This window comes from Dryobates pubescens, chromosome 13, assembly GCF_014839835.1.
Source record: "Dryobates pubescens isolate bDryPub1 chromosome 13, bDryPub1.pri, whole genome shotgun sequence".
NCBI lineage: Eukaryota > Metazoa > Chordata > Aves > Piciformes > Picidae > Dryobates > Dryobates pubescens.
In genome coordinates, this window is record NC_071624.1 from 14994586 (window position 1) to 15019925 (window position 25340).

Genomic DNA, 25340 nt, shown 5'->3' on the forward strand with positions numbered 1-25340 from the left:
TCAAACTGGAAAGAACCTGCATTTTCTCAGTAACTTACAGAAAGAAATTCCCAAATGGGTGAAAGGGCACTCTCAGTTCACTCCAGACAAGACATTAGCACCTGTCACAGAACTCAGTGGCATGAATGCTTCTTTTCCACAGTTCCAGAGATAAGGCCAGGAGGGACTGACTGGCCTGAGTGCTTTTTTCACTTATGGAAGATAGGCTCCCTAGCTCAAGGCTTAGACATGCTACAGGGACTGTGTATAGAACTATGTCTTTCTGTTGTACTATACCTAGCCTGTGATTAAACAGAGGATTTTAGTCTCTAGGCTGCCAAGTCTGTCACCATCCATGGGAGCTATAAAAACACACTGACAAAAACATGCAAGCAACTTCCATTCATCATCTTCATATCTTGATATTGGAAAAAAAGGGGAAAAAAACCACCTGTAGGGCTGTGCTCTAGAATGCAATGAGGGCTGCAGGTGATGGTGATTGTGTTGATAAAAACATGGACTGAGTAGAATCATATGGTACAATACTTCCCAACCTATCCTTCAAATGCAGTATGGTGCTTGCTGTGCTGAAAGCAGCACTCTAACTCCACAATACAAAGTAGCAGGAAAAGACAACAATCCTAAGTAATATTAAAAAAAATAGTACAGCAACTGAAAAAGTAAATCATCTCCCAGATCAGTGTAGGAAAACAGGATACTGTAACCACTGTAAGTTTCCCAGAGCAACATCAATAGAACCCAAACAACATTTCTAGGAAAGCATTAAGAAGCTGACCTAGACACAGGCTGATCTGGTACAAAGATTGAAGGATGAGGGGGAATGGAACAGAAATAGAGATGGGTAGATTCAGATTGGATGTTAGGAAGAAATTCTTCACCATGAGATTGGTGAGACACTGTCGGGTTGCCCAGGGAGCTGGTAGGTTTTTAAGGCCAGGCTGCATGTGGCTCTGAGCAACTTGATCTAGTGTGAGGTGTCCCTGTTCATGGCAGGGGGGTTGGAAATGGATGATCCTTGAGGTCCTTTCCAACCCTAACAATTCTATGATTCTATATTAGACTGCAACCTACACCTCAGCAGAGACGTACTGTGAAGCTATTGCGATTTACCTCTAGAGAATACAATAGTGCCAGAGGCATAAAGAAAAATACTACATCATATATACAGTGAGAAAAAAAAAAAAGTAGGGAGGAATAATGATATGTCAGGTCACTATCACAAAACCTAAATAACTTAGAATGAACTTGAAGGAAGGCAATAAAAAGTACTGCTGCATGGGCCATTGATGCTGGAAGGCCATTATTCTTTCTATCTGTGATGACACAAAAGTCTCTGGGTTGAAAAGAATAGAAAACTTTGGTCTTAGGCATATCAGAGAGGTATTGTGGAAATACAAAACCTAAAATTGTTAGGTGCAAAACTGTATCCAAAACTTCATTTAATCCAGCCATATACAACTGTAAAAAAGATGGTTCCAATTGTCCAGATGCCACTCAAAGTTCTTCCTTGTCCTGCACAGCATTCTTTCAAGACACAGTTGCCCAAGACATTAACAACCTTTAAGTTACTATGAACAATCAACTGTGGCAATAAAATAATATCCTGTCAAAGAGGAAGCATCCTATATGGAATCCAAGTCCTTTGAATCTTAAATAGTACTATAGCACACTAAACATTTGAATTCTTCCTTGATGCCCTATTTCTGCAAAAAAATTCACTAAAAAGAAATGCAAGATACATATTCATAGGTATATTTTAGGGAGGGACATCTATAGTTAAACAGTGCTCATGATACTTTTCAATCTGTTACTGTGATGTTTAAGAATGCAATAATATAGAAAAAGATGTTTTGAAGAGGCATGAATGTGGTATTAAAAAGGAGAACAGAAAGCATTTTTCTTTTTCATTGTGATCTCCTACAGAATTTGGCTTCATTTTTACAAGTTCTTGCCTTATTTCTATTTCTTTCAAGTAAGTTTATTTTGGTTTTGACTACATAAAACCAAGGTTGCTTCCTCTTTCCTATTCAAATGAAGCTACCAGCACCAGAACAAGAGGACACAGTCTCAAGCTGCACCAGGGGAGGTTTAGGCTGGATGTTAGGAAGAAGTTCTTCACAGAAAGAGTGGTTGGCCATTGGAATGGGCTGTCCAGGGAGGTGGTGGAGTCACCATCACTGGAAGTGTTTACGTAGAGACTGCCTGGGGTGCTTGGTGCCATGGTTTAGTTGATTAGATAGTGTTGGATGATAGGTTGGACTCAATGATCTCAAAGGCCTCTTCCAACCTGGTCTGGTCTATGCTATTCTATGCTATTCTACGCTATTCCACGCTATTCCATTCCATTCCATTCCATTCCATTCCATTCCATTCCATTCCATCAAAATCTGATGACTGACTGAAGTGCTTTGGATATAGTATCCCTGTATGTAATATTGCAGACCTGTGTGTGCCAGTAAACATCTAAGAGTGGTGTTTATTAAATCACATACTTTGCAAGCTAATCTGGAAGAAATCAATCACAGAGAGGAAAGCTCAGAGCATTGATTTGAGCGAGTAAGTAATAATGCTGCAGAAGCATATATCAAACCCACATAACACAGCAAGACCGAAAAGGCTACTGATTTCTTATTTATAGTCTTATTTTTGGATATACCAGTCCCCTGAGTACAACACTGAATGCACACAGAGCATAAAGACCAGCTTCTGCCCCCTCTTCCCTGCTGAAAAATGGTTCAGTCTGTCTATTGAATTATTAAATGCAAGAATAACTTAGCAAAGAGTAAAGACAACATTTTATTTTGGTGGGTTGGTTTTTTTTTTTGATGAAGTGAAATGCTAAAGCGGCATAATTGATTCTATTCCCACACTGAACTGGTTGTAACACTAATGACAGCTTCTCAAATAACATTTATGCATAATAACACACACACACATGATGCACACAATAATTGATGTAAAATTTGCACAGTTATCAAGTATAAAGAAAAATGTATCCTTCAAGCACTACCTGATTCTGAAAGGCTTTTCTCATACAATTTACAAATGAAAAAAATTATAACTCATGCACTGCACTTGGCTGAGAGAAAGGTATTCTTCAGCAAGCTAAAATGTATTTAATGACATTAAAAGTATTTTAGAGATCAATATTAATATAAAAAATAATTGCAGAGTTTTACTGCATATTGCATAGTAAATCAGAATATTCAAAATAACATATTGCAAGGCAACATTTTTTTCAAGGTCTTTTACCTTGAAGTGAAAACACCTTTGTATGACGGAAACAATGATTCTCTCTGCCTTTCTCTGCCACCACACAGATCCCAAAAGCTACAAAAATCTGACAAGTCCAAAAAAGCAATTTCTAAAAGTGCAGTGTTGAAGATTATTTAGTATCACATAACACCTCCTACATGAAACCACAGGTTCTTCTCTCTTTCAAAGTAGAATCACAGAATTGTTAGGGATAGAAAGGACCTCAAGGATCATTCAGTTCCAAAAACCCTGCCATGGGCAGGAACTCCTCACACTAGATCAGGTTGCTCAGAGCCACATCCAGCCTGGCCTTAAATACCTCCAGGGATGAGGCTTCTACCACCTCCCTGGGCAACCTCTTCCAGTGTCTCAACACCCTCATGGGGAAGAACTTCTTCCTAACATCCAATCTGAACCTACCCATTTCTAGTTTTGTTCCATTCCCCCTAGTCCTATCACTACCTGACATCTTAAAAAGTCCCTCACCAGCTTTCTTGTAGGCCCACTCCAGATACTGGAAGGCCACAATTAGGTCTCTTCGGAGCCTTCTCTTCTCCAGACTGAATAGCCCCAGCTCCCTCAGTTTGTCTTCACAGGAGAGAAGCTCCAGCTCTCTAATCATCCTCGTGGCCCTTCTGTGGACACGTTCCAGCACGTCCAGATCCTTCCTGTAATAGAGGCTCCAGAACTGGATGCAGTACTCCAAGTGGGGTCTCACCAGAGTGGAGTAGAGGGGGAGAATCACCTCTCTTGCTGGCTATGCTTCTCTTGATGCAAGTGTTATAACTCACTCATTTACGGACTATCTCTTCTTGCAATTCAACCCAACTTATGAATCTGATTTCACTATTCAAGTCAGTTCTCAGGGACAAACACTGGAGTTGGACCACTCTCCAAAAGCTTGACCATAAATAACAACTAGATTTAATACAGACAATACATCTAGGTAAATTATAAGTATACTTTCTCTTTGCAGTCATTTCACAATGTAAATAAGGAAACTAAAATGGAGTCGAGGGAGGGGTTCATGGCAGAAATCATGTTTCTGGTGAGTAGGTGACACCTGGTTTTTCAGTGAGTTAAACTGAGTTTTCAGTGCAGCTTGCTTCCTCAAGTATCCAAGCTGCCTACTAACAACTCAAAGCACGTCTGTTGGCACGCAACGTTAAAAAAAAAAAATGGCAAAAAGCTGAATACTTAAAACCCAGGATACAAAAATGTGAAAAGCTCCACTCAGCCTTTTTTACACAGATTCAGTTTTGCTTTTGGGGCATGCTGTTATTGATCATGTCTTGCAGAGACACTTCTTAAATGTTATCTGGTTTTACAGACAACACAGGCATGGCAACCCATCTTCTATTCTGTCATAGGATGACAAACTTGTAAGATGAATAAAATGAAAACATATTTAGTGGATAGGAAGATATGAAAATATTATGCATGATAGAGATCAATCTGCTAGAATAAACATCAGCTATAGTGTGCAGGCAGTTTCTTTAACGGAGAAGCTCACATGCTAGTTTTGCTTTGTTTTTTTGTTGTTGGTTTTGGGGTGGTTTTTCCTTTGGTGGGGATTTTTATGTTGTTGTTGAGTTGTTGTTTGGGTTTTTTTTTGTCTAGTGAAATGTGGAGCTGTGCTATATCAAGCCCGCATGCTATGTAAACCTCAGTGGGTGTAAGTGTTGAGCCTTTAGGACATTTTTAGTTACATTAAGAGTGCTTAAAACCTAACCAGACATCTCAGATCTCTTCATATGCCAAGTTACAAAGGACATAACTTAAAAAAAAAAAAGCAGGTAAACTGCCATGTTTATCCTTTTGTGAACGCTGCTTTTCAGTAGAGCTGCATTGTAATTTTACCTGCTGGAATCAAATAGACACAGATATTTGAAAACTGAGTGGTGCAGCGGCAATTCCTTTATATTTTCAAGCCATATACCTCTGCAACATACTTTTACTTCCTTCCTGTATTCTGTACTTTTAAAAAATTATTTATGGTATAGTTTTATTCTGTGAATATTAACAGCACTTTACCCTACTGCCCCTCTGCACTTTTAGAGAAATCTGACACAAACAAGGCAGCTGGTCTACCAAAACCATGACAACTCATATTAGAAAGCAGATAACAAAGTAGTGTAGTAGACTAGTGTAGCAGACCTGTACAGATTCTCAACTGAGCCTCAACTTCCTTTGACACCAGGTATTATTTTTTGTGAGTCACTTTGCCCTTGTGCCTTGCATCTCCCCTTTAGACGTTATCCATGGGGGTTCATGGATGAGGAAAGATGCAAGGATACTGTGCTATTTAGGGGGATCAACAGCAGTGTGTGGAAAATAACATGTTTTCCCTCTTTTTTTTTAGCTTTTGTGCCTGGCTGTTGCACTGCCTCCTCTCTGGTGTTCATCTCTTTGCATCAAGGGGTCTCTCTTTCCACATGTACTGACTAGCAGGGTGACCTGCTGAGATATTTTGACATTAACCCAAAAAAATCGATGGTTTCAGTGTCCACAGCCATGTAAACAGGAAATAAATCTCTGCATATATTAAGATCCCCTCACAGAACATTAACAATCTCATTAACATCAGCAGCCTCAAATGCTGCAATAATCAGCCTTCCATCCTGCAAAATTAAAGAAATCTTTTTGATAACACAGGCAAATTTCCTGAATTTCCTTGCTGATGGTTGCCCTCCTCCACCCCAACTTCCTACATGCTATCAGATATTATTTTTTTATTAAGTATGAGAAATTGAGTCCATTTAAATGAAATCTGTGATTTCCTGGCAATAACACAATTTTAACAGTTAGTGCTACTGGATGAATGGCAGTAATCATAAGACTGATGATAAATTAATGAGCATTTTTGACAGTAGGATCTCAATTTACTGTTAAAAAAAAAATATATCCTGCATAATCAGCCTACAGCATTGTTTCTTATAATCAGCAACCCACTCAAAAAAAGCTAGCTGACTCATAAAAGACAAGTCAGAGACAAGAGCAGGATAAAAAACAACCAGTTCTTTGACTTTCTGATTGTCTGAAGAACCACAGCCCCTTGATTAGACAAAGAAACAGAAAACTGGTCACAAACATGTTTGCTTTTCACTAAAGCTCTCAGCTTGTGAAAATTCAGAGCTTCTTTAAAATTTGGTGGTACCACGTGTGGTTTTGTTCTTTATGAACATTTGAACTCTGCCTTGGCACCAGGACTTGTATTTACGTGACAAGTCAGGAGATAGTTAGGGGTATCTGATGCTCACTGCATTTTAGGTCAGTAGAGGGCTCTCTGAGAAAAGAGTACGATCAGCTTATGGCTATGGTAGGTGAACTAGAGCATAGTAATTCAGAGCAGATAGAATACATAGAATATACATAGAATAAACCAGGTTGGAAGAGACCTTCAAGATCATCGCGTCCAACCCATCACCAATCCAACACCGCCCAAGCAACTAACCCACAGCACCAAGCACCCCGTCAAGTCTTCTCCTAAAAACCTCCAGTGATGGCGACTCCACCACCTCCCCAGGCAGCCCATTCCAATGTGCAATCACTCTTTCTGTATAGAACTTTTTTCTAACATCCAGCCTGAACCTCCCCTGGCGCAGCCTGAGACTGTGTCCTCTTGTTCTGGTACTGCTTGCCTGGGAGAAGAGACCAACATCTGTCTGTCTACAACCTCCCTTCAGGTAGTTGTAGAGAGTAATAAGGTCACCCCTGAGTCTCCTCTTCTCCAGGCTAAGCAACCCCAGCTCCCTCAGCCTCTCCTCGTAGCTGTTTCTGACCAGGTATGACTTGTATCTGAGGTCTTGTTAATGTTAAAAACTATGTCAACACTGTTACTCCATCATTTAATATTGTTCTATTTACTCTCAGTATAGAACACACTGATTGGGAAGGAAAAGTGATAGTGAACTAAACATGTATTCTACCTAACTAATTGTATTATGGTGACACATATTAGGCATCTTGAAAGTTACATATCTCAATATGCCAGAATTTTAGTAGCATGGGCGGTTCACTCTGGAGTATAAAAGGTCTGTACCTACATGATCATGCTACATTTTCTGCATGGCTCATGATGAGATTCTGAGGCACTGAGAAATTAAGGTCAAAAATATTCTCTTAAGAGATTAATTTGCTCTAAATCTAATTTGTTAGCCAGCGTAGAACTATACAGCACGTAGAGCACTGAATGTAGAGCTTCTACAGGTTTCCTTCACAGCTGGGAGGGATCAGTCATCCCCCTGTTTTCAATTGCTTGCACACACACAAAGGATCTCATGCTTATCTCTGCTTTTTCTGTTTACATCTAGAAATGCCTACATTTTAAATAATATTTATATAAACATATATATATATTTATCTATAAATTAATTTCTGTGAATCATGTGTATCATAGAATGAATCATGGAATCATTTTAGTTGGAAAAGACCTCTAAGACTGCATTGCTGACTACTGAAAATGATACTCCAGATTCTAACTTTAACTGTGATCATAGGAGAAACACACTTCTGAGGTGTTCATCACTAGCTACAGGTAGAGCCTGGGAACAGGGCTGAAGTCTGGTCCATTGTGGCAGCTCTCACACGTGAGTTACTACCACAGCAGAGAACAGAGATTATTAACTCTACCTCCAAGATAATAGCTTTATTGAGTTAGGCTTGGCACCGTGTCAATGAAATTGTACTCAAGCTGGTTTCTTTTGAGTGAGGCAAAGCAACTTTGTGCCTGGGCTGAATGCACAGGGTTAATGCTTGCACAGGAAACCATGAAGATAACTGTAAAGCACCACCCACATAAGAAGCTGGGCCTGTATAGAAGTGTAGCTAGAAAGGGGGAGCTTCTCCAGTACTTTATTCTTATTTTTCTGCACATAATCAGAAATTGCACATCTCTGAAGCATGTAAGTAGCAATACTCCTGAAGAGTTTTTAATAATGTATTTCATATTTATGTATGTCAAATTCCAGTGGTATCTCATTTTAAAAAGTTGGACTTTTCCCTAGTGTGCATAGCTATGAACATGCAAAAGGGTATAACAGAAATGTCTTCCGCACTTCACGAGCTCTGGGTGAAGAGGTCATACTATGACAACACCAATCTTTACATCATTGCAAACCCTCATGCTAGACTTCTGAAAGAGAATTCTAACATTTAGTCCAAGTGTTAATGCTTTTTTTTTATCTCAGACTTTAAAGCCATGTTGCTCTGGTTACCAGCTGCAGACTTTGAGAGTGACAAATAGAGGAAAATTTTGCTTTAAAGCTCAATAATTTGCATACAGCTTTCCCAAAGACCAAGAAGCCACCATTGCACAGAAAGTGACCTTTTTAAAGCTTTCATTCTCTGGCCCTCTTCAGGTATAGCAGGAGGAGTAGAAAACCAGTGCTAGATCCTTTTTAAAGCAGCAATGTTAACTGCCTGAAGCTGGTTACAGGCAGTCCTGAGGAAACAGATTTAGCAGTTGTTGTGGCAGAAAGAAAAGTATATAATAAAACACAAAGCAAAAATTATTTCCCCATATAGAGATTTCCAGTGACTATTTCATGTAAAGAAACTGTATCAAAACAACAAAGTTTTGTGGTTTGGTGGGGTTTTTTGGTGGTTGATTGGTTGGTTGTTTTTCAGGGGTAATACAGACATTCAAAAGGTAAAACATGCAGCTAGCTAACAGTGCACATGGCAGAAATCACAGTATCACAAAGGTTCGAAAAGACCTCAAAAATCACCGAACCCAACCTATCACCACAGACCTCATGACTAGACCATGGCACCAAGTGCCACGTCCAGTCCCCTCTTGAGCACCTCCAGGGATGGTGACTCCACCACCTACCAGGGCAGCACATTCCAATGGCTAACAACTCACTCTCTGAAGAACTTTCTCCTCACCTCAAGCCTAAACTTCCCCTGGCACAGCTTGAGGATGTGTCCCATTGTTCTGGTGCTGGTTGCCTGGGAGAAGAGACCAACCCCTTCCTGGCTACAACCACCTTTCAGGTAGTTGTAGAGAGCAATGAGGTCACCCCTGAGCCTCCTCTTCTCCAGGCTAAACAATCCCAGCTCCCTCAGCCTCTCCTTATAGGGCTTGTGCTCAAGGCCTCTCACCAGCCTTGTTGCCCTTCTCTGGACACGTTCAAGTGTCTCAATGTCCTTCTTAAACTGAGGGGCCCAGAACTGGACACAGTACTCAAGGTGAGGCCTAACCAATGCAGAGTACAGGGGCACCATGACTTCCCTGCTTCTGCTGGCCACAATGTTACACATTGTGTTACACATTATTTCTAGTTTAAGCCATTACACGTTACTTCTAGTTTAAGTTACCCATTATACCTAGTTTAAGCCATGAAGGAAAGCTTTAAGAAAGTTAATGTAATTTCAGAATAACCAACAAGATATATCATTGTAGATACCTGTGTCCTGGTATGGAAACACAGTATGCTGTGATTAACAGCTTGGACATCACGCTCTTCCATGCTACTAAAGGCCTTCATTGTGTTTGCTACCAGTTCATGACTATCAGTACCTTTCCCTGATTTATGTATGTGTTTAAGACTCCAACCAGGATGTTAGCACGACCAGCCCTCCTTACGCACGATGCAGGCTAATCAAAGCACAAGATAATGGAACTCAGCAAGATAATTGATAATTTTGTTAACAGTTGCCAGACAGTTGGCTGGGTCCTGCTGGCCTGTGCGCCTTACAAGTCAGGCAGTAATGACTAGCAGATAAAATAAGCAGCAGTGCAAGTCTGCATTTAATCACCCAGGTTCACAAGCACTCCACAGAAATATAGATCAGTCTAGCTAACAGTATGTTGCCTTACAGCACTACTTAATCAAAGTGTCTTCTTACATGCTTCAAGATACATGCATGAACCAAGAGCCTTCCTGAATTTGGACCAATCCCAGGATCATACATTCAAGGACATCCATGCACTTGCTAAGTTTCTATAAAGCCAGTTCTTCTGCAACTGCAGGACTCAGTCTGAAACTTGTGGCATTGTCAAAAAGTAGATAACAGCCATCAGAAGAATGCAGTAATAGAGAAAACTGCAATAGGAAGCTTCAACCACAGCTTTCAGTGTAGACCTTGATATCATCTTTTTAATCACTCCTCTTTTACAGAAATGGATTTAATTGAACTCCTAAACCACCCCCCCCCACAAGTCTTTAATCACTCTTCATCAGCATGCAATTATTATTCAAAGGAAACCATATGTACTATTAGGCACACTTAATTAAAATAATGCATATAATCTGCTTCAGTACCTACAGTTGTACTCCTTGATGTGCATTATTCTTTTCCTTCCATTACTCTGACAAAAGATTTTTTGTCTACTTTTCCTCATCTATCTCTGTTTCATTTATATAGTTTTTCAACATTGGCCATCATGATATGAGGTCACTGAGATGTGTTAATATGTCAGCATCCTTAAATCTCATTGTAGAGCATGACTTTTAATGGGTCAGACCTGACTATGAAGAGTTGTGAGAAGAGGATGAAGAAATGCTGTAACAAAAGACTTAAACCATACTTTGTTTTGCTTGAATGTAATTACCAGGTCTTCTAAGTGGCCACACTGAATGAAGAATGTGTGCTAGGCAGCAGTCAGTCCTTAGAGAATGAGAAGTGGAACTGGGGGAGAACCAGGGACAATGGATGGAAGAAATTGAATCTGTGAGTTGAAGAACGTGAACTGAGGGGTTGAGACAACGGTTCCTTGAGGCACTTGGGAAGCTTGGACAGTCAGTTCAGCATAGAGTGAACAGAATAAGCACAATGAAAAGACTCATGAGAGCATCAAAGTCTACCTATCCTCTCAGAAAAAGCTATTTAATGGTTGTATAGAGAAAATATCGTTCTTTTCTCTCATCACCTCCTGATGCAAAGGTACCTCAAAGTTTCCTACTTAGGTCACTCTTAATCAGTCAGGATTGGAGCACTGACAGTTCATTAAACATGACAAGACTAGCCCTAAGGGAGACACACTAGGGAACCACAGTGCTGAGGATTCAATGGAAACTGAAAACACACAGTTCTGTAGTATATAGCTCATAGAAAAGACCCATAAACATTAACAGAGACAGTTCCACTTCAGGGGAGAATTGGATGGATAATATCCTGAGGCCACCCCCAGACACCAAGATATACTGCAATAGCCACAGAGAGGCTTAATTTCCTTGTTAGGCAGTGACTTATATTAGGAGTTAGATTCTGCTTTTGGATTTACTTGCATAGTAGCTACCACGGCAGAAAGGCATTTAAGCATCATACTAGTATCATAATTCAAAGATACAATTACTGATTTTTTTTTTTTTTTATACTACTTTTCAAATGAGAATATTCAATCTTTAGTATACACTGTGCAGGATATATAGAATGTGAAGTAACCAGTTGACTTACATTAATAATTTGAAATTCAAACCTCAAAAGGGGATGGCAAACTTCTTCCTCTTACACTGTTAAATAGTTTGTGTTAGACTTTTAAATAGTATAACTTAACAAATAAAGGTGGGAGTAGATTGGTTGTTTTATTTTAAAAAGAAAACATTAATTAAAGATGAATCTGTTTGGGATGGAGCAATCTCCCCTCAGGCTTGGGGGAAATGCCAAGCCTGACAAACTCTTTGAGCCTTAGGGAATCCCAGGTCAGTTTGATGAACCTACTGGAGTACTTTATAATTAGCTGGAATGCTCCTGAGGCTACCAATTTACCTGAAGAAGAAATACCCTCACCTTTCAAACTTGTCCCTGAATACCAATGAATAAAGATCTAACAAATAATGCTTCTCAGCACAGAATACTTATATAAACAGAGGGACAACACTCAGAAGAATGTCCAGTGCTATAGAGTGGCCCTTGAAATTCCTAAGGAACCCTAGCACTAAAAGTCAAACTATCTGAAGGTAAAATTGAGATTTATTAACACCTCTGGGGCTGTAATAACATGCCCATTACGAAAATAGTCAAATTATGATGGCTACTTCATTCCACTGCATCCTATCTTTATGTGGGCTCTGTATTAAAATTATATAGGCAGCATGATGTAAGGGCAACAACAAAGTTTAAATAGAAAGGCACATTTTAAAAGCAACCTTGCAACACTGCAGGAAATCCTACTGCTTGCTCAAATGACAGCAGTTGCTATTAAGAGAAAAAATATACAAGTCAGTGTTTACCTGCAGTATGGACCCATGGTTGCTCCTGCTACCACCTGTTTTACATACCTCATTATTTACAATCATCATTAGTGTCTGAGCACCAAAAAACTGTTACATGACTCAGAAAACAATTCAAAAGACATCTACTCTTAAAGGCTTCTTGTCTTCTCTGCTTATGCAACAGAATCAAACAAAGAAGAAGGAGGGTACCATGTGAAAGGCACAGGTTATGTGAGGCTATTGGGTAAGCCATAAGAACTCCAAGCTCAGGACTCATCTTGTTGGTAAACATCATACCTTTTTAGCTTTTCATCCCACCATTCATTCTACAGCTTTTGTTTTGGCTGAGCTGTATGCCTGCTTGTCTTCAGTTTTAGATTAACTTTCTGGAACAAATGAGTTCATCAGAAGAGATCTCAATATGGGCAAATGAAAAAGGAGACAACTTTTGCTTGACAGGTAATAATGAAGATGAAGATCTCATGATTGAAAGAAGATGATGAAAGGGATGTTGTTGAAAGTGGAAGGGAAGGGGCTTGAAAAACACAAAAGCTTTAAAAAGAAAAACAAGTTGGAATTTGCTGCACAACATAAACAAGAGCCTGGGGAACTCCTGAAAGAGGAGATGGCAAGATTAAAAGGACAGCTGAGGAAGATCACTTTGGCAACAACACTACAGATGGATTGCAGGGAGAAAAAAAGACTTGCAAGGCAAATGTGTCAAGACAGGAGAAGATTACAATGCAGACACGTGGTTTGGTCATGAGCCTGAGGAGAAAAGGATGGATTTTTAGACATACAGTAGAATGAAAATTTATCAGAGGGAAATACTTAACAATATCCTTCAGTCAGTCAGTGTGTACTCAGCATAATTTCCCCATACTATGTAAAATTCCAAGTAAATTATGTCCCAATTTGAAGAAGTACAGCAGATTATAGCATGGATATATAGTGAACAAATGAGTAGGAGTGCTGACAGTATCCTAAGGTCTCTTACAACCTGGTTTATTCTATTCTATTCTATTCTATTCTATTCTATTCTATTCTATTCTAACATGTGCATGCATGTGTGTACTTGAATGCACAGATCAAAACCTCATCTCAAACTTTTGTATGCTAAAATTACAGTTACAGATAAAATTAGAGTTTCAGAGCTAAATTAAGGCTTTGTAGCGCCAAGAATTTCCTCTTTTCCCCCTGTGCAGCAGAAAGGCACTAGATTATATGGTTATGAGGTCCTGCTCTGGCAGGGAGGTTGGACTCAAAGCTCTCCGCAGGTCCCTTCCAACCCCTAACATCCTGTGATATAGGTGCTTGAGGTACTCAGAATAGCTTTAACATGCAAATAATTTTCAAGAGCAATTTTATATCAGAGTGAAATTTCTGTCTACACTGCATGTCAAAAGAAACTAAAGAGCCCTACAGAAATTGTTCTGTATCTTTTGGGTATACCAGAACGTTGTTAACAGGCTCTGAAGCCAAGCTTCATCCAATAAGGACTTGGGGTATTTCTGGGGTGAGGAACTGATCCGGATGAACAATTGAGAGAGGGTTTCAAATATTTTTTGTCAAATTCTTAGTTTTCATTTATGGGCCTAATGAAAAAGACAGACTAGATTTCACTCAGTAGCTGAAAGAAGCAGGAAACAAGTCACAAAGTTTTTAAATACCTGCGGTGGTTTTAGACTATGCCTCTAAAATTTAATTACAGATGTCGAGCAGAAAAGTAGAAAAATATACATAAATCACTATTGGGTGTAAAAAAGAGAACTAAAGTTTATTCTAAACAAAATCATGGGAGGAATATCTGCCAAAAACCAGGCCGTACCTAAACAATTCTCCCTTCTTTTTCTGATCTCTCTGCTTGCTTCACTCAGGAGAGATTAACCTGCTTGTCAGCTGACCTTGGCTATGTTGTTTAGTCAAGTCTAACCCCTTGCTTTCTCTCTGCTCTTTTCTCTCTTGGAACAGCTTCCCTGGTCTCTAACCAAGGGGATTTTTGTGTTGTTTGCTAACTGTAAATATCTGTATAATATTGCAAATACTGTATATTTTGTACATATTCATTGCATTCCACTGTAGAGCATAGTTTTTGCTTGTAAATACAGCTTCCATTTGCTTCTAACCGAGTTGGTCTGGCAAAGTTAATGCTGGGGGAAACTTCAACCCACCATAATACCTTTTAAACTCCAATTCATCTTATGACAGCTGACCTCTTAATATATTTTAAACAAACAAACACCATCAAATTGCACTCTAAGTCTTGTGGTTTCTAGGAGATGCCAACTACTGCTCAGTGGTCACAGTCAACCATCACAAGGCTTAATCCAGCTGACAGAAAGTAGGTATCTCCATGTCTCTCCATTCCCAACTGCTTAAATCTTACTGAGAATGCTAGAAACTAGACACAGTATTATATAAGGCCACTATATTGTGCTGATTTTAGCAGTATTTATTTTATCTCCAGTCCTTCAGCATCTTTTGCACAAAACCCCCACGTGTCCCTAAAACAGAGGTTTAACTACATGTCCTCAGCTGAGTTTATTGCCTTTTCTGCTTATTCTACTCAAAGAACAACTGACATTTGCAAAAGAGGGGATAAAGGGGGAGACTTGTACCATTTCAGCAGAGGGTTTTGTTTGTGCAGAATACTACATTAAAAAGAGCCCAATAGCTATTAGTGATTATTAATCTTCAATTACAATAATAGCCACGTTTAACCAAGAAAAAATGAAAAAGCTATGCTGCGAGTCATGAAAAAACCTTTTTTAATTGTCAGCCTTGCCAGTCTAAAACACTCTATTCATTCAGTTATCATTCTGTAGTTTATAATTAAAGTGCTAATGTAGATCAGAATTCTTTGATCTCAAAATAAAGGATTCCTTAACCAAAGAAATTATGAACACAGCGGTTACAGGAAATTCAATCTTCCAAGTCAAAATTAGAAGAAACAACCAAAAGTAAAGTAATTAAGGAAAAACTATTCTTGTTGAATAAGAGAAGGGAAATTAATTGTGCAGGCATTCTGGATTGTGGAATGGTTCACCAAGCAAAGTTACAAAAGACCTCTCTTTTTGATAGTCAAGTACAATCTAGGAAAAAAAGCAAGTAAGTGAACTGTACCAACATGAACAGTCTAAATGCCCTCAAAGTCCTTTATCCTAAGCTAACAAGTAGAGGTAATTCATATGTCCAGGAATATAACTTCAATTAGCATGAGTTATCATAATGATGTGCAATATCTCATCCATGATATTTTATTTCATTTCCATTCTAATTTCCTATTTGAGGAAAAAAGTCAGCAGCCTTGTGCATCACAAAGTTGGTCTAAATTAAAGCAAATTCCAAGACCTGTGTAGCGATCTGCACTACATGGTTTAAAGTGCTCACTTAAGCACTCAAGGTCAGAAGAACTCAACGCAGTCTCATCTCTTGTGTCTTACTAATTAAAGACAATGTGCCAGAAACATGAATTTAGAAATTAAAGGTGGGCAAAAAAAATAATCAGAAATAATTTTGTCTTTCAGTCTTCTAAGGAGAGATCTACTTGGGTCACTGGAGATGCTAACTGGAATGCATGTTTCATTATCCCAGGCTGGATGAAAGATACTGAAAAATCTGGTAACTAAAAGAGACAGAGTCAGCAAGCCAGTAAGTTCCTGCACTGCTTATCTGCCCATGCTACCACTCCTGAAAATCACAGAATCATAGAATTGTTAGGGTTGGAAGGGACCTCAAGGGTCATCTAGTTCCAAAAACCCTGCCATGGGCAGGAACACCTCATACTAGATCAGGTTGCTCAGAGCCACATCCAGCATGTCCTTAAAAACCTCCCAGAATGAGGTTTCTACCACCTCCCTGGGCAACCTGTTCTAGTGTCTCACCACCCTCATGGGGAAAGAACTTCTTCCTAACATCCAATCTGAATCTACCCACTTCTAGTTTTGCTCTATTCCCCCTAGTCCTATCACTACCTGACACCCTAGAAAGTCCCTCCCCAGCTTTCTTGTAGGCACGCTCCAGATACAGGAAGGCCACAATAAGGTCTCCTCGGAGCCTTCTCTTCTCCAGACTGAACAGCCCCAACTCCTTCAGTCTGTCCTCATAGGAGAGGTGCTTCAGCCCTCTAATCATCCTCGTGGCCCTTCTCTGGACACGCTCCAGCACCTCCAGATCCTTCCTGTAAGAAGGGCTCCAGAACTGGACGCAGTACCCCAGGTGGGGTCTCACCAGAGCGGAGTAGAGGGGGAGAATCACCTCCCTTGACCTGCTGGCTATGCTAAAATGGAACATGAGCTTTGGAAAAATCATTCAAAAGCAACAAGTTTCTCAAAAGTCTGAGTGAACACCAGGTAAGTTTAACTCTTATTTCAGCACTGATATTGTCATACCTTCACTCACAATCTGCTTCTCTGGAAAAGTGATCTTATTTACATATAAGCAAAAACCCCCAAAAATAATAACAAAAAAAATTAGCAAAGCCTACTCAGCCTGCACTCAGTTTCAGGGAGCTTTGGATCACACAGCTCAGTACATTTGAGAGGCAATATACACCGTTGCTTTTTAGCAGTGTAAAGGACGTGCTTTGTGGTTTTCTCCTCATTATTTTATTTGAATTAAAACCACTAAACCTTACCAAAAAAAGCAACACAGTTCAGTCTCAGTGGACTAAGCCAGTCAAACTTAGAGAAAGTGAGCAAGAGCTTCTTAACATGAAAAATCTTCCTACTAAAACCACATGACTCAAGACCACCTTAAATATTTCCTACACGGCCTCTAAAAGCAAGATTTCTAGTTCTGCCGCCTTTTGAGACACTCTGATTACTGGAGCAGACAGTCATTTTGAAGTTATTAGTTTTCTCATTCTCAAAGTCTCAGTTTAACCATTTTTAAGATCCAACTAGTCATGTAAGAATGGAAGCTGAAAATCCACTACAGCCACAGAAAATAACACAAGAAACACAGCTACAGATCAGAGGAGACTGTGGAATTTTGCCACAGTATGTACTTCTCAGTGGCATTACTTAGCTTTGTTCTTCAGAAAAATCATACACCACAAACATGAAAAGTTTGATCAGACAGGACTTGACTAATGAGTTGCATAGCTGGCATTTGGAAAAGCTCAGGCAAAGGATGTAGGGAATAAAGGGTCACTAGGTTTTTTTCTAAGAAAGAAAGATTCCAGAGTGACATGGGTTGAGTTGAACCTGCTGATGTGTAGTCAGCACCATGCTGCCACCATGGTAGCTTAAAAATGAAAGTGCTTGCAGTATTACAATTTGGTTACCTTCTCTCCAAATAGTTTGAGTTGATTCATGCATTCAGAATGGCAAAGATGTGCTTCCTATAATTTCTGTGACAATTGTCCAAGATGAGCACAGAAACTTTTTAAAAGTACTGCCTTAAACATTGTGACCATTGAAATTTCAATGTTTTCTCTGCCTTCTCATGAAAATGCCAAGTGCTAACCTTTAAATCAAATTACTATATTTCTTTCCTGTTTAACTTTTCAGTTTCCCATGCCTTATGAGTGACACATGAGACCTATGCTCTGAGAGAGGAAAAGCTGAGTTCTAGAGTGCTCCTCAGGTTAATACCCTGCCAACAGCCTCTAACAGAAATGCATGAACCATGTGAAAAGGACCATGGACAGATATGTCCCAAATAAAAAAATAATCTAAAAGGAAATTTACACCTTCAGCTGTAAATACAGAAGCATAATTAAAATAATCCCTCCCAACAGAGAAATTTCAGAGGAGGGTTCCCTAAGTGTAAGTCCCTTTTAAATTGCTGTTTAAAAACTAATGTAAGACTGCTAACTGAATTGCTGTCATCTGTCTGGAATATAACTTGCAAGTTCAGGGTCTCTTAGTTCAAGAAGGACAAGGAACTGCTTGAAAGAGTCCAGCACAGAGCCACAAAGATAATTAAGGGAGTGGAACATCTTTATGAGGAAAGGCTGAGGGGGCTGTGTATCTTTAGATTGGAGGAGACTGAGGGGGTGACCTCATTAATGTTTATAAAAATGTAAAAGGCTAAGGATGGAGCCAGGCTCTTCTGAGTGATGTCCCATGACAGGACAACAGGACAACGTGTAACAGGTGCAAGCTGGAACATAGGAGGCTTCACATAAACATAAGGAAAACCTTTGGGGTTTTTTACTGTGAGGGTGACAGCACTGAAATAGGCTGCCCAGCAAGGCTGAGGAGTCTCCTTCTCTGGAAACATTCTAAACCTGCCTGGAAGCACTCCTGCTCTGGCAGAGGGCTTGGACTAGATGATCTTTTGCGGTCCCTTCCAACTCTTAACATTGTGTAATTATATTAGCAAAGTATTACATATTTCAATCTCCTGTTTAAAACTCAGTTACACAATTTTAACAGATTACATTAGACAGTATGAAAGTAGGAAAAAAATAAATAGGAAAGAGGATATGGAAAGTGCTTATTAGCAGCAGCTTCTTGATTACAAAAGTGTTCTGCTTATAAGCACAACCAAGGAGCCCTACTTATGTATTGCCAATAAAGACATTTTGCAGTGTCCCAGATTATTTATAGTCAGTATGAGATACTGGTAAGCAAATTAAGAAGAGAGACAGTGCAACCAGACTGCAGTGTCTGTGCTGCTGGATTCCTCTAATATTAATTGAATCTGGAGACTCATCTTAGTCCCATCTAATAAATGCACTAATTTCAGTAATAATGAATGTAATAGTAAATTGCCTTTCCTAGTTTGTATAGGCTCTGTACCCAGCAAGCTACAGATCAATGCCAAGGATTACAGACTAATGCTTTATACCAGTGAGGACTACAATAGCGTTAAGTCCTTGCCTTCCAAAAGTACTAAAGCTTTAAGGCATTTCACTATAACCCCTTCTTTCTTCAGTACAGTAAAAGGCAGAATGATCTAAGTATCTTTAAACAAGATAACTGGATAGTCAGTACAAGCAAAAGGTGCATTTTAAGGCAAAGAGGTGGGTTTTGGTGTTCCTGCAATATTCTCAGAAGACCAGCTCTGTTTCTAAGATCTACATCAGTGAACCAATTCAAGCTGAAATTCACAAAACTTGGAAGGCCTTTAATGAAATGAAACATATTTCAGCAGCATATGTCACAGCTTTTCTAAGTGACACACATTCTTCACTGAACAGAAGCAGGTTTTTAGTTTCCTTTATACTCATAATTATATCTCGATCCTACATCTAAGTCTTAAAAATAACTGAGACAAGGCATGATCACGAACCAGAATCATACTGCTTTCAATATGGTAACACAGAGAAAACTACAGATTATGAAGAAAGACACTATGGGCCTTTAAAAAACATTTCCTGACAGCTTCTGAAATACAGCAAACTCCCCCAAATCTACCTATTTATCAAATAGTATCTTACTGTGCAGCAAAATCATCCCTGAAAGACAAAATAACTCCACAGTAGCAGGACAATTGATTTCTCAATTTAGTGAAAGAACACGGTGAATTTCTTGTTATAATTTCTGCTTATTTTTGTCTTCTCCAAATGTTAGAACGGAGTAAAGCATAGCCTGAACTATAACCAGAATAGGACTTTTAAAATTGAATGCACTGAGCAAAACCATGTTTCTATTTTTATGTTCCTTACCAAGAGTCTCACTTCCTTGCTTTGGGTTCTAATCCAATTTTGAAGCACCTCAGTGAGCATAAGAATCATTAAGAGCAAAGTCATAACTTACTCATGGGTAGAATAGACAATAATCTTCATAAAAATGCAATAATAAGCAAAAAAGTAACCCAAGCTTCCAGATTTGCTACTGCTGCAAACAATATGGGTTTTCATAATGGCTTTGTGTAAATAGTGCATCTGGGACAGCTGGTATCTTCAAAAAGCCAGCAACCACAGTCTAATAGCATGCTAACCAAAATCAAGGGATAGTTGTGGCAAAAAATATTGCACATATACTACCTGTCACTCTACAGAAAACATCACATGCCTTTCATCTGTAGGAATTTGTTGAAACAGCTTATGTACCACATACAAGCTTGCTTCAGCATCTTAGGTCTGGCCATTTGGAGATATCAAGCCTGTGCTCAAGACGAGAATCTGGCACTCAGCACAGCTCCACCAGTATAAAACAAAACCAAATGACCATGTTCAAGTCCTGAGGAGACTGCACTCCTAGTCTTCAGCTTCACTTTCCCCTGGAGACCTGGGACAAGCACAGTTACAGAGAAAAAAACTTGTAAATAGCATCACTTCCCTGCTAGTGAATATATCGGGAAACAACTTTATGCACTCTAATATTTTCTAAGGGCTTGCCATTTTGAAAACTTTGTATATATATATATATATATATATATGTAAGAATTGATCTTTTCTGCTCTTACAAGTCCACCAGGAAAACTAATCTGCAATTTATTGTGCATATAGATGGAAGATGAAAAGTAGACTGTTAATACTAACATATCATCTGTTTCTGGGCAGGCTGAATGCATAAGATATTAAATAGGACACAGATTTATAGCTCTATTTTGGAACTGGAACTCAGTTCCTAAAAATGTCCCCACACAGCTACTGGCTTCTGTTACATAATTACAACCTAACTGTCCACAGCTTGTCAGAATTCTATTGCTTCTGCCAATGTTAGAACCTCTCCTCCTCAGCAATTGAGAAAATAATTTCTCTTGTCAGCATACAACTGCTGAACAAGTGGAAAGTCAAGGCCTTCCAACTCACAGAACACAGCCCTTCCAGGGGTATACTTACATGGGCAGAAGTGCATCAACCAAATGTCTTATTGAAAGTCTTTCACTCTCCTTGCAATGTGGTCTGGAAAACCAGAGACAGTAGAGCCCAGTAGGAGGCACAATAAGGAGAAAAATTACATGTTGCAGCCACAGGTAGAGTTTTGCTTAAAAAAAAAAAAAAAGAAAGATGCTGAGTCTCTTCTCTGACAGCTAGTCACTTAGAGACTGATGGTATAAAAGCCTCCAACAGTATTGTGAGATTAAAAGTGCTTTCTGTAGATCCGGACACTGATTGTATCCAAGTATCTTGAGATTTATTTTTGTTTACTTTCATTTCACTAAGAAAAACAAATGGCTTTAGAGCATCCTTGTCCTTCCCCCAGCAAACACACGTTCATTAAATAAATGTGCCAGAAAAAAAAACAGAAAGAAGATTTAAGTGCAATTCTTCATTAAAAAATAATCTTATCTATTAACCACATCTTATAATTTGGGGGGGGTGGTGGTGGAAATAAGCTCTATGAAGTAGACTGCTGGCAAGGCAAATATGTTAACTGTCATATTTGTACTGGCAGCATTCACAAAAACATGGTCCAGATTACAAAAATAGATGGTCTGATATTATCACATTGCTTCCCATTTTGTGCTCTAACAAGTAATTTGTGTAGTGCAGCTCACAAACTGTCTTGTTTTGGATACACGCTGCACAGATGTCTGCATTTTCATGGGGGGTGGTTTTAACATGCAGAAGGAGATGGCAAGTTCAAAATAATGACATAAACACCCTCATAATCTTCTTGTGTTCTTTCCTGCTGTGACTGTGTTTTGTGAGTTTGATTACTTACAGTAGAGAAGAATGCAAGTACATTTCTAGATGGAGTTTCACCCCTTCAAATCTCTAGACACGAATGGGAATGATGCAATATTCAATAGAAAATCAGTGGAACAAGAGCTGGGTTCTTTTACATATAGCAATAAACTTAATGGGATAGCCAACAACCACATCAATATTGCATTGCCAGTTAAGAATAGAATAGAATAGAATAGAATAGAATAGACCAGACCAGACCAGACCAGACCAGACCAGGTTGGAAGAGACCTTTGAGATCATCAAGTCCAACCTATCATCCATCACTATCTAATCAACTAAACCATGGCACCAAGCATCCCATTCAGTCTCTTCCTAAACACCTCCAGTGATGATGACTCTACCACATCCCTGGGAAGCACATTCCAGTGGCAAATCACTCTTTCCATGAAGAACTTCTTCCTAACATCCAGCCTAAACCTCCCCTGGTGCAGGTTGACACTGTGTCCTCTTGTTCTGGTACTGGTTGCCTGGGAGAAGAGACCAACCCCCACCTGGCTACAACCTCCCTTCAAAAGGCAAAGCAGGAAATTTTGAAAATAATTTCTACTTTTTGAGGGTGTTTTTTTTTCTTTGCTTGCTGTTTTCCTTTCTTAAAACAAACACCAAACCAACAAAACACACAAAACCAACCCCAACCCCAGCAACACTGAAACATAAAATTCCTTCCAGCAAAGGATGCTTTAAAGTTTTAAAGTAAATTTTTAAACTAAACTAAATTCTTAATTTTTTTAAATTGGTTAATTAATATCTAGTATGTAGATTTGTAATTTAACTTCTTTTCCCAAATTTAGCTATTTTCACGTGGATGTGGGTTTGACTGATAGAGCAGTGCCATGCAGAACAGCAAATAACTAACTTAGGATAATGCATTATTTCAAATCCAGGGATGTAAATGAAGCATTTAGAACACAGAGATTCTAAGCTAGGCTGGTTTAGAAAAGTACTTGTATGAATATCTGTAAATGAAGCATTTAGAACACAGAGATTCTAAGCTAGGCTGGTTTAGAAAAGTACTTGTATGAATATCTGTAACACTCCTGTGCTTGTAGCCAGGTGGGGTTTGGTCTCTTCTCCCAGGCAACCTGTGACAGAACAAGAGGACACAGTCTCAAGCTGCGCTAGGGGAGGTTTAGGCTTGAGGTGAGGAGAAAGTTCTTTACTGAGAGAGTCATTCGTCATTGGAATGGGCTGCCCAGGGAGGTGGTGGAGTCACCATCCCTGGAGGTGTTTAGGAAGAGACTGGATGAGGCACTAAGTGCCATGGTTTAGTTGATTAGATGGTGTTAGGTTGGATTTGATGATCTCGAAGGTCTTTTCCAACCTGGTTAATTCTGTATTTCACAAACCTTTCATCTGGAATAAAATAATCTTAGAAAACAAGAAGGTATCTACCATATGACAAATATTTGTTTCTCCCTGTTCTGTGAAATTTTACTGTGGACACAGATTAAGTTTTTTTTTCCATCCAGAGAACGTGAAGGAAATATTCCCATTTAGTGTGAAAATTGGAAAAAAGAGGAGACAGAAAAGTTTTGATTAATTCATATCTGCAACATTCAGCATTCAGTCTTTTATATTATGAAAAACATCTACTGAGTTACAAGCAAGTAACTCAAAAGCAAGTATTTTTCCATTCTATTTTTCTTTGCAAAGAGTGATATAATGTCCTAGTGGTTTTGGAACGTCTTCTTAGGAAGAAACATTTCCTTTTCTTTGTGTTATTAGGATCTCATGCAAGGCTCCTGTCAGCTGCTAGTTTGTTCACTTTATCTCAAGAAAAAAGGAAGAAAAAAGCTTCAAATTTTCCTTAGATATGTCAGTCAAAAGCATTACATTGGTTGTAACATCAAGTTCAGAAGAATATCATTCATGTCAGTTTAGACAGAATAGTTTTGTGGCCTCATTTCCTTCAATACTTTTAGACAAGATAGCACTTTGTAAAGGCCCAACCTCATCCTGCTATTAGCCCCAAATCAAACTGTGCTTATGAAGGTGATCAATGATTCCAACATGCATTTCTCTGTGCCATCTTCTTAGCTGAGAAGTACTTTCCTAAGGATCACAGTTTCACTAAAGATAAGTAGTATTCAAATTTGAATTAGCCAGGGAGAGCAGGCCTGACATTCAATCTTAAAGCATCTCCTAACTTGGCTCTTTGAAAATGATTGAAATTCCAAAATTCTTGTGATTTATTTCAAGTTCCTTTTGCAGGCTATGTTCATTTATATTCAAATTTACTGCTTTCTTTCCATTCATGTAATAAAGATACACTCTCCTTATTCATTTGTGTTCATGTAGTTGATTTTAATGTATTTGCACTAGGAATGAAACTGAAGACCATGCTGTATGAGATCCTTGATTTTAAGAAATATACCTGGTTTAATCATAGAATCATAGAATTGTTAGGGTTGGATGGGCCCTCAAGGGTCATCTAGTTCCAACACCCCTGCCATGGGCAGGGACACCTCACACTATATCAGGTTGCTCAAAGTCACATCCAGCCTGGTCTTAAATACCTCCAGGGATGAGGCTTCTACCACCTCCCTGGGCAACCTCTTCCAGTGTCTCAACACCCTCATGATGGAAAATGCTTTCCTCACATCCAATCTGAATCTACCCACTTCTAGTTTTGCTCCGTTCCCCCTAGTCCTATCACTACCTGACACCCTAAGAAGTTCCTCCCCAGCTCTCTTGTAGGCACGCTCCAGATACAGGAAGGCCACAATAGGGTCTCCTCGGAGCCTTCTCTTCTCCAGACTGAACAGCCCCAACTCCCTCAGTCTGTCCTCATAGGAGAGGTGCTCCAGCCCTCTGTTCACCCTCATGGCCCTTCTCTGGACACGCTCCAGCATGTCCAGATCCTTCCTGTAAGAGGGGCTCCAGAACTGGACACAGTACTCCAGGTGGGGTCTCACCAGAGCAGAGTAGAGAGGGAGAATCATCTCCCTTGACCTGCTGGCTATGGTTCTCTTGATGCAGCCCAGGACGTGATTGGCCCCAGGTCCCTCTCTCTGCCTGGCCGCTCTCCAGCCACTCTGACCCCAGCCTGTGGCGCTGCATGGGGTTGTTGTGGCCAATGTGCAGAACCTGGAACTTAGATGTATTAAATTTCATGCCGTTGGACTCTGCTCATCTGGCCAGCCTGTCAAGGTCCCTCTGCAGATCTCTCCTACCCTCTAACAGATCAATACCCACTCCCAGCATGGTGTCACCTGCAAACTTACTGATGATGGACTCAATACCCTCATCCACATCATCAATAAAGATATTAAAGGGCATGGGGCATCTTCAGCTATCTTTATAGATTTCCTTATATTCCATATTGAATGATA

The 25340-nt window shown here is 39.4% G+C and overlaps 1 protein-coding gene across 1 annotated transcript in view; it reads right to left on the reverse strand.

Annotated features, from left to right (window-relative positions):
* Positions 1–25340, reverse strand: part of NAALADL2 (N-acetylated alpha-linked acidic dipeptidase like 2) — a 292588-nt gene that overhangs the window by 30452 nt on the left and 236796 nt on the right. The window lies entirely within an intron of this gene.